Source organism: Nomascus leucogenys, chromosome 12 (genome assembly GCF_006542625.1).
Source record: "Nomascus leucogenys isolate Asia chromosome 12, Asia_NLE_v1, whole genome shotgun sequence".
Classification (NCBI taxonomy): Eukaryota; Metazoa; Chordata; class Mammalia; order Primates; family Hylobatidae; genus Nomascus; species Nomascus leucogenys.
This window is the reverse complement of record NC_044392.1, coordinates 28,450,903-28,464,685: the sequence shown is the minus strand read 5'-3', so window position 1 is coordinate 28,464,685 and position 13,783 is coordinate 28,450,903. Positions and strand designations below refer to the sequence as shown.

At 36.0% G+C, this 13,783-nt stretch overlaps 1 protein-coding gene and 1 pseudogene across 3 annotated transcripts in view; both read right to left on the bottom strand.

The window, feature by feature from the left end:
- TNFSF4 (TNF superfamily member 4) overlaps positions 1 to 13,783 on the bottom strand; it is a 230,892-nt gene that overhangs the window by 131,430 nt on the left and 85,679 nt on the right. The window lies entirely within an intron of this gene.
- On the bottom strand, positions 382 to 1,500 carry LOC100599426 (annotated as a pseudogene). The gene has a single exon (XR_121233.4). The product of XR_121233.4 is annotated as a 60S ribosomal protein L6 pseudogene (transcript).

The following is a 13,783-nucleotide window of genomic DNA, read 5'->3' as shown; positions in this document are numbered from 1 at the left end:
CTGACCAGGTTAGGTCAGAGCCACACTCTCTTACAGACTAAGAGTTTTTAAGGATTCAGGGTGGGAGAGTTTATCAGAGGCTTAGACTGCTTCTGTGTCTCTTTGTTGTGCTTATCTGGGAGGGAGAGTTGTGTGTCTGTTCCCACACATCTTTCTGCAGCTGCAGGCATACCCCCCAAGTCTGCTTTTAGCTTACCTATCTCAGTGCCCCTGAAGGGAAAGGAATGTGCTTATTAAGGCCCACTGTTTTACTGGGGCTGATCGTATGAGGGTAAAATTTGGCAGTTACCCAAGAGACTTCCCCCCACCTCCCTCTGTGCCCGAGCTGTCTTTTTTTTTTTTTTTTTTGTAGTCAGCTGTTTAATTAGGTTCTTAAGAAATTTAGAACACCAACTTGTGAGGATAAATTCCATTCGTCAGGGCAAACACAGATCACAGGTAGCCCTGGAGCTGAGGAATAGCTTTGATTTTGGGTAAAATTTGTGAGTCCACAGCTTTCTGATCAATCTTTACGCTGCTCCGTAATCTCATATTTCTCTTTTTCTGTGTCGAAGATCTCACCTGCCTGGTGTCTGGGCTTTGGCAGCTTCTTCTTGAAGTAAGCATCAGTAAGATGTTTTGGGATTTTTACATTGCTGATATTGATTTTGGTTGAGGTGGCAATGACAAATTTCTGGTGTGTTCTTCGTAGAGGAACTCGATTGAGGACCAGAGGTCCAGTCACAAGTAACAAGCCACTAGCCAGCTGCTTCAGGAAAACCACCCTCTTGCCCCTGTGGCGTCCAGTGACGATGATCAGAATGGTCCTGGGGATGATGCTGGCTCGCAGTTTTCTCACGTGATGACTGAAGGGTTTTTTGCGGTGGCTCAACAGCTTTCAAGGCACATCTTCAGTAGGATAATATCTAGGCATTTTGCGAAGTTTAACCACCTGGGTACCGCCGTTCTTGTCACCACCAACTGGTTTTGTAACAGTTGCAAGAACCTTCTCCTTCTTTTTATTTTCAACGTTGGATTTAGTGGCTGAGTACGTCCTCTTGTACATGGCCTTTCTGGAATACATGGCAGATCAGGAATACCTGCCAATTCCTCTGACAAGAACAGGGTTGCGGCTGCAATGGGGCTTCCCCTTCTTGGGCTTTTTAGCCTTGAGGTTACCCTTTTTCACCTTGCCACCAGCATCAGCCTTCTTGGCTTCGGGTTTCTTCTCTTTAGTATCTGGCTTCTCAACTTTTTCACCCGCCATCTTGCAAGATGGGAAAGAGCGAGCTGTCTTGTCTGTGTTTTCCTGTCTGCTCTTTCTGGCTGCTCTTTCTGTAGTTAGAAGAGGTTTCCTTGAAATGCATGAGGCTAGAATGGGAGACGGAATTTAAAGTGGCGGTGTTTGTCCGAGATGACAGTGCTCCTGCTCTATCACCTAGTTTATGTGATCCTTGATCTTTATAAAATGGAACTATCTTTTTAAATTATAAAAGATGTTTTTATACTTTTTTGATTCAGAAGTGAATAATGTAAAAAGCATCCCACAAACCCCTCATAAACCTTTCCCCAGAGATAATCATCATTAACAACTTGATATAGAGCCTTCCACACTATTTGTGTATGCATACATAACTAAATATTATATTATTCTCTACATATGATTATGTGATTATTCTAAATGTCATTATTCTCTACATACTGTTCTCTAACCATTTTTTCTACTGTATATGATAGACAAGATTCCAGGTCAATAATATATAAGTCACACTTTTACTTTTCAATGACTACACCGTGAAAATATCATAATTATTTTTATTCTTCGTTTAAGAATTTAATGCAACAGCATTGTCAGAAGAAAGATATATTGTTTTACTGATATCTTTTTATTATCCTGTCCAGTTTTAACTGCCCACACAGTTTTCATTATTTCTGCTATAAAGGTGTGAAAACAGTTATTTCTTTCTTTCTCAGAAGCTCTGGTCACTTGGTCCAGTAATTCTGTGTATGTAAAAAAAGCCATTGACATAAAATAAGTATTCATTTCTAGAACAAAAAACCTCCAAGTAAAGGTTATGGTAGCTTTCATTTCCATAGAACTTGTGAAAAATAAAACCTTTATTGCATGATATTCAAAATAAATATCCCACGGCCAGAGAAGTGACCACAATCTCATATCATGGCAGTGCTGAGAGTTCTTATAAAACTAGGTAGAATTTGGATTTTATCCTGAAGGCAAGGGGACTGGGTTGGGAATGGATGCACTTCTTAACTGGGGGATACATAAATGACATAGGAAAATCTCACTGGCTAGAGAGAATGGTTTAGAAAGGGGAAAATCCAGGATAAGGAGAACCAATTGCTCATGAGGGAAAAGTTCTTTAGGTGTTCACCATTGTTAAGGCAAAATGATTCTGGGCCTTAATATAATCACTGCTGATAGAAGCACAACTACAAACTCTGACTCTTCCTTCTAAAATGTTACTTACTCTCAATAAATTGCCAAAGAAACCAACCACCACTTCCAAGGTGGCTTAATTACATGGCTGTTGGCTGGAGGCCTCAATCCCTCACTTTATGGACCTCTCTCTCCACAGGACTGTTTAAGTGCCCTCATGGCATGGAAGCTGGCTTCCCTCAGAGCAAGCAATCTGGGAGAGAAGACAAAGAGTAAGCCACATGCCTCATAACCTAGTGTCAGAAGCCACACATTGTCACTTCCACCATATTATTTTCACTAGAAGTAAGTCATTTAGTCCATCTCACAGTCAAGGGGAGAGGAATTAAGTGCTATCTCTTGAAGAGTGTTAAAGAATTTGTGGACATTTTGTAAAATCACCACAGGGGTCTAGCTGCAAACCCAGCTTGATGCACTTAAGAGCCAGAGCCTGAGGAACCATAGGACATAATCCCCTAGGAATTCACAAAAACAAACAGGAATTTTTCAGACTTCCATAGGCCATAGAATTGGGAGGATTCCATTTAATTTATCCAGACACCTAAGAGGCAGAGAGACCAGATGATATTTTAGTTATACTATTCCATATGTTATGAAACATGCCAAAAGGGCATGAGATCTACAATTTGCAAAAACAGTAACAATTTTGGAAAAAATCTTTCCTGTTATTTCTCATAAATTATAAGAACACTCCAAGTTTTTCAGTATTTCCATATACCCCAAGTTTTAATTCCTACCAAGAAAATCTAGCACCTAAAATAATATTCAGGGAATGTATTCAACTCTTTCTGGGCAGGATGAAACATGCTTAAGTGGAAGAGATGAACCTTCAAATGAACCTTTAAGCACCCAGATCCCCTTTTCTGTTCAAGCATTTGTGAAAGGCAGGCTTGGTCCATGTGTAGTTCTTAGCCTGAAATTAGACTGAGAAACTGCATCATTCAACCAGTTTCTTGAACCAGCTGGACAACGTAGAGAAGAAGCAGGAATCACTTTTACCTTTTTATCCCACTGCCTTCCCCACTTAAAACCTCTATATTAATCCACTTATCCTTTGTATTAGTCCATTTTTGTACTGCTATAAAGATACTACTCGAGACTGGGTAATTTATTTTAAAAAAAAGGAGGAAGTTTAATTGACTCACAGTTTCACATGGGTGGGGAGGCCTCAGGAAACTTACAGTCATGGTGGAAGGGACACTCATAAAACCATTAGATCTCCTGAGAACTCACTCACTATCAGGAGAATAGCATGGAGGAAATTGCCTCCATGATCTAGTCACCTCCCTCCCTCCACATGTGTGGATTAAAGGTCCCTCCCTCAACACATGGGAAATACAATTCAAGATTAGATTTGGGTGGGGCCAGAGAGCCAAACCACATCACCCTTCCCTGGATGAAATCTTACACGGGTCTCATAGCTTTTCTAATCACTCTCAGATAATAAAATATGTTAATCTACTCCAACATGAACATACTTGTCCATTTAAACATCTCATCTCTGAAATCCGAATCTCAGTGGCATCTTATAATCATAATTGGAAGGAGATTTTTTCCCTTTCTTAGTGTTATATAAAAATAATGAAGCATCTTAGAATCAATAGCATCTTAGACTTGATGAAATTTAGTCATGTCTTTTTCTAAGTATTAGAAATTCTAATCAAGTATAGTAATTAAAACTCTATTCTCATCAACTTTAAAACTTCTTCCTTCTCTGAGCTCTGACCTACTTCAGGCTTGGAAGCCTATAATGAGAAAAGATAGGGGTGATCATATGAATCTCTAGCTCTTATTCCACCTTCTCCTTCACTCCCCGGCAGATACTCTGGGGCCCTTCAGGGACTGGAGTGAGATGGGTGGGAAGAGGCATGGGTAAGTAAAGGTAATATTTCACCATACGGTTATAGTCTAGTGTAGGTAATCTCTCTGCAAAGGATATTCCAAATGTCAGTTGTTTCTTTCCTGGAGTGGTTTTGTGACTTTTTCACAGACGATCTCCATCACCAGGGAACACTTCCTACACTTCCTACACTTGCCTACACTTCCTTTCACATACACTATGCCTCCTCCAGATGGCCACTTACACATTCCCTTTATCCACTGGTTTCTTGTGGCCCAACCATCTGCAGGGCTCAGTCCTCTTTAGTGAAGTCTCATTCAAGAGAATTCAATATGACTTCCTCCTGTGGGGTCTCATAAGCTCAAGGGAAATTCAAGCTTCCTTGTCAGGCCAGATGTTAGAAATCATGATGGATTCCAACTTCCCTTACTCTGCCCCAAGTCAGCAGAGCTAAGGCCTCCAACTCTCACCTTTAGACTTTGCAGCTTTGAGTCAGATACTAGTCCCTGCACCCCTCCAACTCCAGGGAACACATAAAAAATTCTCCAAATGGTTCTCTGGAAGCATCTTCATTGACTCTGAGAATACTAGTTATTAATTGCTTCTTGGAATGATCAGTTTTGGCAACCTCATCTGTTTCAGGTTTTACCATAAAGCTGTCAGATAAATATATTCACACATAAAATACTTTATAAAATGCTTTATTTATTAAATCAATTCATTCTCTACTTTTTCCCAAAAACGCTGAGAAATTGCTCACAATAAAAAAATATAACAGTAAGGTAAGATATAATGACAATCTATTTATGCCAGGTCCTTTAAGTTATATACTATTGATATATTGAGAAGGAAAAAATATTGCTAATGTACTATACTAGCCAAGAATGCAAAATCTAAATCTAATCATGAAGAAATAGCAGTCAAACCCAAATTCAAACACAATGTACAGAACAACTAGCTTATATTCTTCAAATGTGTCAATGTCATGAATGACAAAGGCTGAGGAACCATTACAGATTAAAGAAAATGATAGAAACATCAACTAAATACAGTGCATGATCCTAGAATGGATTCTGGTTTTGGAAAAAAAAGTTTTTCTATTAAGACAATTGGAAAATTGAAATATTAACTCTATATCAGATAATAGTGGCAAATCTATGTTAAATTTCCTGAATGCAATAATCATACTGTGGTCATGTAAAGAAGGTCTTTTGTTCTCATGAAATACTGAAGTATTTAAAGTATTTAGCCAGAAAAGGACATGATATACTAATATAAAACCCTCAAATGATTCAGAAAATAATAGGTACATACACACACATGTGAGTCTGGATCTGGAAAGGGAGTGCAGAATATGACAAAATTGTAATACTTGGTTAATCTGAGCAAAATATATATGAGAGTTCTTGCAAGTCTTCTGTAAGGTTGAATTATTTCAAAATAAAAGTTTAAAAATTATATCTTGTGTTTTTTACAACCCTCAAAATTATGCATGATTAGGCTCATAATACAGAAAAGGTCCCTGATTACTAGTAAGGTGGAGCACCTGTTCAGTGTTATTGGACTTTGAATAACCTCTTTAGTTAAATGCCTTGTTCAAGTCTCTTGCACATTTTGAATTGGGTTGTCTGTCTTTTTCTTATTTTTTATACAAATTCTTTATTCTAAATACAATCCCTTTGTCAGCAATATGTGTTGCAAATATCTTGTACTCTGTGATTAGCCTTTAAGTCTTATAATGGTATCTTTTGATAAACAGAAGTTTTCAATTTGACTGCAGTCAACTTTATTAACTATTCTCTTCCTTCTCTCTTCCTCCATCCCACCCCTCTCTCTCTCTCTCTCTCTCTGTGTGTGTGTGTGTGTGTGTGTGTGTGTGTGTGTGTGTTTTATTGAGACCTTTTCCCCTGTGTCAATGTCTTGAAGACATTTTTCTATTTTGTCTTCTAGAATATTTATTCTTTTGTCTTTCACATGTAGATCTATAATCTACCTGGAATTGTTGTTTGTGTATGGTGAGAGATAATAATTTTTATTTTTCCATATGGAGACACAGCAGTACTTTTTTAAAAAAATCCTTTTATTTTGTTTCTGAATGTTTTATAAAATGCATAGATTTTTATATTGACCTATGTTAGTTATCTATTGCTGCTAAAACTACTCCAAAACTAAGTGACTTAAAACAATAATAATAATTTTTTTATTTCAAGATGTCTGTTGTTGAGTTACTCAGACAAGACATGGTGAGGGCAGCTTATCCCTGTTCCATGTTATCTGGGGACTCAGCTGGAAGAATCAAAGGCTAGGAAGGAATTATCCGAAGGCCAGCCCATTCATATGTCTAGTTATTCATGCTGCCTAGCATCTTGGAGCCTAGCTGGGACTGTGGACTGACATATGGTGTCCTAATAAGACCTGGGTCTCAAAAGCAAGTATCCTGAGAGAGAGCTAAGAAGCTGTATTGATGCTTATAACATAGCCTCAAAAGCCACACAGGATCCTTCCACTGCATTCCAGTGACTGAGGCAATTGCCAAGGTCCACTTAGGTTCAAGAAGAAGGACCATAGACTCCACCACTCAATGGAGAAATATCAATGTCACATGGTAAAAGATCTTATGGGGTGGGACATATATAGGTGTGAGTTAAACTCTTTTATTCATTCTAATAATCTATAGATTATTTTAGATGTTCTACATCTAAATGTTCATAACCTTTGTAAAGAATGAATGACCATTTATTTTCTTTTTAATCCTCATGCCCTTCATTTGCATTTTCAGTATTTATTTTCTCTTTTTAATCCTCATGCCCTTCATTTGCATTTTGTCTTATTACACTGGCTAGGACCTGTAAAATTTTGAACAGTAATGGTGATGGAGTCATCCTTATTATATTGTTCATCTCAAAGGGAAACTGTAACATTTCACTGTGAAGAATGATCTTTGCTATTTTTTTAACTATGTACTTTTTAACAAATTAAGAAATATCCCTTTTATAGTTTACTGAGTTTTTTTTAAGATCATGGATAGATACTGAATTTTATCAGAGATTTTTCTGGAACTATTGAGATAATTACATAATTTTTCTTTTTTAGTTGATTGATTTGAAAACCAATCAACTTGTATTTCCAAAATAAATGTAACTTGGTGGGGATATAGTATCCCTTTTATATATTGCTGAATTTTGCCTGCTGAATTTTTTAGGACTTTTTGCACTTACAGGAGATCATTAGCTTGTGATTTTTTTTTCCTTTTTGTAATGTCCTTATTAGACTTTGCTATTAACATTATGCTAACCTTATCAAATGAGTTGAGATTGTTCCCTTTCCTCTTCTCTCAAATAGTTTATGTAAACCTGGCATTATTTCTTACTTAAACATTTAATAGGACTCAACAGTGAAGCCATTTGGACCTGAAATTTTTTAATGAAAATATTTTTAATGATGGACTCAATTTCTTAGTGGTTACAGAATTATTCAGGTTTTCCATTTATTTTAGCATAAAATCTGGTATTTGTATTTTGTTAATAATGTATCCTTTTCATATTCATTTTTAATGTATGGATAAAAAATAAGTTGCTCATAATGTTCATATGAGCTTTTAATGACTGTCAGTTCTGTACTAATGTCACCTTTCTCCTTCCAATATTGAAATTTGTGTTATCCTTCTTTTTGTCTTCATCAGTCTCACCGAAATGTATTAATCACAAAAACATCTTTTGACTTTGTGGCTCCTTTCTTTTGCTTTCCATTTCACTAGTTTCATTTCTTTATTGTTTTCTTCTTTCTACTTTCTTTAGCTTAAATTTGTTGTTGTTCCTCTAAATTCTTGAGATAGATGAGAAGTTTATTTACTTTGAGACTGTCTTCTTTTCTACTGTATGTATTTAAGGGCAAAAAATGTCCTCCAAACACTGCTTTAGCAGGGTCCCACATGTTTTGATATGTAGTATTTTGTTTATCATTTAATTCAAAACATTTGTTAATTTCCATTGTGATTTTTAAATATTTGACCCAGGGGTATTCAGAAATATATTTCTTAATTTACAACCATACAGGGATTTTTCAACTTAACATTTTGTAATTGATTTTTTGCTTTAATTGCACTGTCATTATAGAACATCTTATTATTTTAATCCTTAAGTCTTGCTTCAGGGCCCAAAATATAGTCAATTCTTAAAAGTGTAGGCTTGTAAAGAATGTATAGTGTTATATAGCTGTCCTTTAGATATATTTTCTTAATACAGTTTTCAAATTTTCTATAATTTTATTGTACTTTTTCTTTTTTTTTCTTGGTCTGCTGTTGTAGCAGTCACTGAGAAATATATGTGAAAAACCTCCAGTGAAGACTGTGGATTTGTCTATTCTCCTTGCAGTTTTGTTAATTCTGTCTTATATTTTAATACTTATGTTATTAGATGCATACAAATTTAAAATTATTTCTTCATGGCAAGTTGAAACTTATTTAGCTTGCCTCTTTTTATCACTAATAATGTTTTGACTTAAAGTTCACTTTTGCTAATATAGCTGCATCAGGTTTCTTTTGGTAGTTTACATGGTAGATATTTACCATCATGTAATTTTAATCTTTTCACAGGCTCACATTTTATATTTTATTCTTATATGTTATATTATCTCATGTAAACATCATATGTTTAAGTTTTTAAACCAAACTAATAATCTCTGTGTATATTAAAGCATTTAGTCCATTTACATGTAATGTTCTTAGTGATCAGTTTGGGTCTTAATATTTGTTATCTCATTGTCATGCCTCCTCTGTGTTCTTTTATTGCTCCTTTTTTGGCATCATTTGGATTGACCACTTTTTATTATTTGCCTTTCTTTCCTGTGTATCCATCAAAGTCCAATCAGGAAACAGAAATCATATAGCCATTTGAATTGGCAAAGTTTAATATAAAGATATATTAACTGTAACAGAAGATTGAAGTAATATGGGATTTGCTAATAAGTTAAGAGAATGCTAAATTACACAGAAGACAGATATAGATACAAGATAAAATGCAGTACCAGTAAAAGGGAGGAGCCACTACCCTAGGGCTGTGAGAGTAAACAATAAAGGAATAAATCTGAAGGACTCCTCTCCTTCACCAGGCTGAGATTCAAACCTCATTGGAGAGGGCATGACCATAGCCCACTAGACAGTGGAGATGACCTCAGGTCTCACTGGTGGAACTGGGAAGCCACCCTCTAGGGTGTAGACGAAGCATTTCTTTGTGTGGAAAACCACACACTGGGGTGGTAGGGTAAGGTGTCCATGAGGAATTTCTGTGGGATACAAGAGTCAACCAGGTAGAGCACACCAGAACCAGGAAGAGCCCCTTCCTCCTCCAGCATCTCTCCCACACCCTCTACTGATGAAGCTTACCATCATGCCAACTGGCAAGAGAGAAATGATCAGTACCTCAAGCAGGGCAATAAAATGTGGATTTAGAGATGAGGAGCAACAAATTGGTAATGGACACATCTTCTGATATCTTTTTACTATTTTACTCCTTTTTGGTGGTTACTTTAGAAATTATAATAGGCATCCTTGAATTAGCAATGTCTAATATTTCTTGTTGCTTTTAACCTTTTCTGGCACAGAGCAAGGACCTTAAAACAGTTTAATTCCATTTACTTGATTCTGGCTTATATGCTACTTTTGTGATGTATATTAATTATCTGGTAAGTATACATTTGTGCATATCCATGATGATTTTCTTAAGATAAGTCTTAGAAGGAAAGTTGTAAATTCTAAGGTTTTTCATGCATAGTACCATCCCTGTCTTCAGAAATATACAGATTTACAACCCACTAGCAACTGCAAGAGCCTCTATTTATCACCTTGACATAACTTGTTAAAATGTTCTAAATTTCTCATTGCATTGGTGAAAATTATCTATCAGCATTTCAATTTTCATTTCATCAATTGCTTGAGACATTATGAATTTTTACTTATACAAACTGCCTTTCTGTGTTCCCTTTTGTTGTATTTGTGTTTGAATGAATTTCCTGTCCTCTTCCCTTTTTTTAATTTCTTGTCTCTCTCTTTTTATTGATTAATGTGGGGCTTAAGATCAGTGATGGAATAACATCCTCCTTTTTCCTCTCTGAAATCCTAAACCAAGAGAGAAAATAGACAGACTCAAAATATAGAAATCAAATTATCAGCTTTCTTACTAATGAAGATAATGTTGAGGAAGTCACATAGATTTCCTAGAAGTTCACTTCTGAATTAATCAGACTTACCACCAGTCCCTCTCCCCCAGGCTCAGGCATAAACTGTGGGCCTCTTAATTCAGAAGACAGTTAAGTCTGTCATATGCAGAAGAGACCAGAGTATCCCAGCCGTGGGGGCTTATCTAAAACGGAAAAGAACCCAGAAGAGGCTAAAACACACATGCTCACAGGGCCCCCCACCAGCCCAAATGGCAAGTTTGTAGAAAGAAGTACCTGCTACACGTGGATCCAGGCCCTCAGGCTTGGAGACACCAACATCTTCGTTGGAATCAGCCCTTTCCTCCAGGTAAATACTAGCTCTTTTCCAGGACACAAGGCCCGCAGATTCAGCTGAGTTTCAGCCCCATTTACAGACAAGATGCACAGCCCTGAGCAAGTGGCAGCCCTGCATCACAATTCTTTCTCTCAATCTCCCCAAAGGTTTCAGAATGTAGTAATGGATATTCTCTTCATTTTTCTACTAAATAGTAGAAAATTTTCTACCTTAGTAACCAATGTCAGGATTCTGGGAGGAGGAGAAAATGGTACCCCCTACATAAAAGATCTTGATACATTAAGGATATCAAGTCATTGCCCATTATACAGTTTATTTTTTTCTTATGATTTATCATTTGCCATCCAGTTTTTATGTGATGTTTTATATGGCTATATTAGATACTTAGCATTTTAATAGAAAGTTTAAAGATAATAAAGAATTCATTAGGAACATAAACAAAACCTAATATTCTCAATTGAATAAGGCAATTCAGTTTTGTTTTAAACTATATGCATGCTGTGTCTACTTGGCTTGAGAACTCTTTTGGAATATTGGATTTACAAATACCTTTAATTTTGCCACATCCTAAGCAGTAACACATTTAATTATAATAGTATATTTAATCATCTCTCATGTTAGTGATGCTTCATAGCTCTGTTCTCCAAAAAAGTACAAGACACTTTATTTACAAGAAATTCTCCCAATGCTTTAGATTTTCTCTGGGTTTTTCTTCTGTTTCAAAAGGAGCATACTCCTTTTGATAATCTCTCTGAGGATCTAAGATATTTTTATAGACTATCGACAGTTCTCTTAATGACTTGTCAATTTGCATTACTCATGGAAAGTGTATCTTCTCTCTTCATATATTACATATACTTTTATAAAATGGCCAAGCTCATTCCTTATTTTGAACTGTCTAGTCGCTTAGGTTTAGGTATACTTATTGTATGTAAATAGTAATATTTGAATTTTGTGTTTAGAGCCCAGCCTAGGAACACTTGTCTTATAATAGGGACATTTGGAATATGTCAGATGTGACTACTATCATTTTATTATATGCTTTCTATTTTTTTACTTCTTGCCTTTTCCCTTATGTATAATCATATATTTTGCTGCATTGATTTTTATTAGGTTTTTCTTCTTTTCTAGTGATTTATTAGTCATACATTCTACATATCCTACTGTCACCTTTACATAATAAAAATTATAATAAATACACTTAAACCCACATTTCTAAATCAAAATCGATATGATTTCCATCTGTGAAATATGGCGACCTCCCTTTTGCCTGTCTCACAAACCTCTAATTGAATTTTCTGATCCCAGTGATTATTCCATTTCTTCTTACATTACATATCTTGTCTTCTAAGAACTACTGTATACATTTTGCTGTTTTATAATCACGGTAAAAATTCTAAAATTTACTACTTATGATTTCTATTTTACACCATTCTTCCCATTCTTGAGCTCTTAATTTTGATTCATTTCTCAGCCTACGAAAGCATGAGAATACTTGCTAGCCCTCAAGCAGGCTACATATGCTATGGCCTCTGCTCACACTATTCTATCAGCCTTCAGTGCCCTCCATTTGATGATGTCCAACTTCCTTCTCTGCATTTCCATAGCACATCCATTTTGCATACTTCTATTATCTAACATGTTTCATTCTATGCATGCATCACTGGAATTTGAGCTCCTTGAGAGCAATTACTTTCTCTGTAATCTCTATTTTCTTTCTAGTATGTGGCACAGGACCTGGAAGGCAAAAGATAGAGATGCAGTCACTGTTGAAAAAAGAAAATATTTAAGCTAAATTACTGAATATTTGATAATTGGGAAACTCCAGTGTTTCTTTGCATCGTGATGTAATGCTGAACTTGTAGACAGAGACACAGAGGAAAGAGTGCTGAATGTCATCAAAGCTGGAGATACCAACCCCCTCAAAGAGACATTCATCTGACAGTCAAAGCCACACTCTCCCAAGTGAAGTACAATGGGTATAATGTTTGGCCATAACACTGAACATTAGCTATGGCCACGGTTAAATGGTAGGAGAACTGGGGCAAGGGCAGCAAGGTGAGCCAACACAGTGGAAACTCAAAGGAGAGAGAGGTCAAGGTGGTGGAAGGTTTCAACAGTATCTAATACCAAAGAAAGATGAGGAAGGATGAGAGATGAAAACAGAAAACAAGGTCATTAGAGATTAATAATTTTGTTTTCCATTTTTTACGTGTGACCTAAGTCTTCTCTGTGCTCTTCATCTGTGATTTGAAATTACAAACATTTAGATAAATAAAAAATTCTGGCCAGCCTGAGTACTTGCTGAGTTGGGTCAATTAAGATATAAAATTCACTACAGTCATATGCATGGAATTGATGGCAAGAGGATTTTAAAAATTAATCTGCTATTTCAATATCTCCCTATTTCAATCCCCATAAAAGCTGTTTCAATAAATCAGACATTCCATTTATTTCCTTATAGGATAAAAGTCTTATCATCTTTAAGGGTAAAGTCTAGACATCAAAGAAAAAAGAATATCAGATAAAAAATCACAGGGGAGTTCTTTGTCTATTTATGTTAACCACAGCCTGCTACTTCAATAAAAGACTACTGAAGATTTAGAAAACCCCATGAAATCATACTGCAACCATATGTGGAGGCAAAAAAAAAAAATGTACCATTCAAGTATACCCTAAATTGTAAGGACACGTGATTAAAGGGAGGCTACTGTGGGTGAGAAAACGGAATCTTTGGCAATTTTCTAAGAGCAGGAAAGATACTTCTGACTTTCTGGAATAATCATATTTAAACTTAGAGTTTGATCACTGAATTGCTTATCAAGATTGTGTCAGATTGTTTATTTTGTTGCTGTTGAGTTGTTTTAATTCCTTAAATATTTTGGATATTAGCCCCTTAACAGATACATGGTTTGCAAATATTTTCTTCCAATGTATAGGTCGCCTTTTCATTTTGTTGATTTTTTCCTTTGCTGTGCAGAAGCTTTGTAGTTTG